Consider the following 2,789-nt stretch of genomic DNA (forward strand, 5'->3'; position numbering starts at 1 on the left):
TTATCTCCAAGTTGAATTTTTTGTTTTGCTTTTGGAGATTCTTACTATGTAGACCAGACCAGCCTCAAACTTCCTGCCTCAGGCTCCCAGAGTGCTGTGATTACAGGAGTAAAGTTTTGGGGAGTTGTTTCTTTTTTTGTTGTTGTTTTTGTGGCAGAACCTGGGATTGAACTCAGGCCCTTGAGCTTTGCCAGGGAAGCGCTTATTTCACTAAGCCATCTCCCCAGCCCCTGATTTTGGTTTTTTAGGACTCCCAGAACTGCCTTACCTGGTATTCAAACCCTCCAAGTCGCCTAGTTTGGGATAGCACTCTACCAATAAATACCCCGTCCTCCACATGGACCTTTTGTTTTGCGGCTACGACTTGAGACGTTCTAAAAAAATCCCGCTTGATGGTACTATTGCTCCAGAAACGCAAAAAAGTCTTGCAAGCCCTCGCCCAACCCCTAAACGCAAAGCTTCTGCTCCCGCCTTTTGTATCTGAAAAAAAGTGTGTGCTTAGAGAGGACTGCCCGGAAACCGCAGCCTGCATTCGGCTCTGCCCTTTGTTTTTTTGAAGTCCTGAAGCTGCGCAGGCAGCTCACACCAGAAGTCATCGTGGAATTCCACTGCCACCCTCCCCGACTTTGCGAGTTCGCATTCCTTCACCCACGTGAGCCTCCAGACGTTTCCGGTTGGGAGCTGGATTGTTCGTGACTAGAGCTGAGTGCTAAAGGCCTATAAGAGGCCATCTTTCCCCCAAGGCCACCTAACCTTGAGCCAGGCCATCGCGCACGTGCGACCTCCAGCTCTCCTCTCCGAGTGTGGACCCCGAACGCGGCGCAGCAGGTTTCTCCGGAGTCTCTGGGCCGGCCCCAGCCCCTCGGGGGACTTGTGAGAAACGTGCATGCGGGGACCTCTGCAGTTTGCGCTGGGGACTGCAGCGGGGCCTGCATGCTGTCCGCAGAGCCCCACCCCACCCCGGATTCTGTGGGGAGCCCCCTTGTGAGAGCTGCGGCACTGGCTCGGTGTTTGGCTCAAGGGTCCACAGGGCCACCGGGGCCCCATCTGTCCCTAAGTGTGCATTGCGCAGGCTCACACACACCAGGCGACGCTCACACGTCCACGCATGCGTGCGGATCTTTCCGAGGCTGGGAGAGTGCTAGCGCGTAGCCATGGGAACGGAGGGACACTGTCCTCGGTGGCTTTATCCTTTATCCAGCACAAGAGCCCTTCCCCTCACTACTAAGTAACTGGCCCTTGTTTCCTATTTCCTTACCATTTACTTTTCAGAAATAGTATTTTCGCTCTTTTTTTTTTTTTTTTAATTTTTAGGCAGGGGCTCGCTGTGCAGTTCTGGTTGGACTTGAGCTCATGTTGTAGCCCGGGCTGGCCTTAAACACACAGTGATGCCAATGTCACAACCTTAGTGTTGAGATTGCTATTTTGCTTATTAGAACAGTCATCCATGCTGCTTGCAAGTTTTCAGAAAAAGAAAACTGTAGCCCAGTGCTTAGCTACATGATCCAGCATGATCCAGCCCAAACGCCCAACCCAGGAATTTCATGGTAGAAATAAATGACATACATAAACCCAACACCCTAGAAATAATTTTTAATTTTTGGATTTTAAAACTTTTGTTGGGCCGGGGAGATGGCTCAGTAGAATAAGCACTTCCCTGGCAAGCGCAAGGGCCTGAGTTCAATCCCCAGTTCCGCAAAAAAAAAAAAAAAAAAATTGTCTTCTCGGTCTTGAACTTGAGGCAATCTTCCTGGCTCAGCCTTTCGAGTAGTGAGATGATAGATCTGTGTCACCATGGCCAGCTCAAAGTTTGTATATGTATTTATTTGTGTATTTATTTTTAAATGAAACCTACTTTGGTAAACATTTTTTTTTCTGGTACTGGGGATTAAACTCAGGGCCTTGTGCGTGCTAAGCAAGCACTCTACCACTGAGCCACATCCCCAACCAAAGTTTATATATTTTTAAATTCCCATATTTATAAATATTTTAAAAATAAAACTGCCTGGGCGGCTTCTGGCGGCAGCAGGCGACCCCTGCTCCGCGGCCGGGCTTGCGGGGTCATGGCTCCCAAGTGCCAGCCTTCGCTCACCCCTCCGACCAGGAAGGCCCGACTCTCTTCGGGCCCCAAACCGAAGGCAGCGGCGGCCTCGCCGAGCCTGCCCAAGGGAGAAAAAGAGCAACAAGAAGCAATTGAACACATCGATGAAGTACAAAATGAAATAGACTTAATGAACAAGCCAGTGAAGAAATATTGAAAGTAGAACAGAAATATAACAAACTCCGCCAACCATTTTTTCGGAAGAGGTCAGAATTGATCGCCAAAATCCCAAATTTTGGGGTAACATTTGTTAATCATCCACAAGTGTCCGCGCTGCTTGGGGAAGAAGATGAGGAAGCTTTGCATTATTTGACCAGAGTTGAAGTGACAGAATTTGAAGATATCAAATCAGGTTACAGAATAGATTTTTATTTTGATTAAAGTCCTTACTTTAAAAATAAAGTTCTCTCCAAAGAATTTCATCTGAATGAGAGTGGTGATCCGTCTTCAAAGTCCACTGAAATCAAATGGAAGTCTGGAAAGGATCTGACGAAACGTTCAAGTCAAACACAGAATAAAGCCAGTAGAAAGAGGCAGCACGAAGAGCCCGAGAACTTCTTTACCTGGTTCACTGATCACTCAGATGCAGGTGCAGATGAGCTAGGAGAAGTCATCAAGGATGACATCTGGCCCAACCCACTGCAGTACTATCTGGTTCCTGACATGGATGACGAGGAGGCCGAGGGAG

At 48.3% G+C, this 2,789-nt stretch overlaps 1 pseudogene; it reads left to right on the forward strand.

The window, feature by feature from the left end:
- Positions 1-2,062: 2,062 nt before the first annotated feature.
- LOC101567768 lies at positions 2,063-2,785 on the forward strand (annotated as a pseudogene).
- Positions 2,786-2,789: the final 4 nt, after the last annotated feature.

Source organism: Octodon degus, unplaced genomic scaffold (genome assembly GCF_000260255.1).
Source record: "Octodon degus isolate 3935 unplaced genomic scaffold, OctDeg1.0 scaffold00055, whole genome shotgun sequence".
In the NCBI taxonomy this organism is placed as follows: Eukaryota; Metazoa; Chordata; class Mammalia; order Rodentia; family Octodontidae; genus Octodon; species Octodon degus.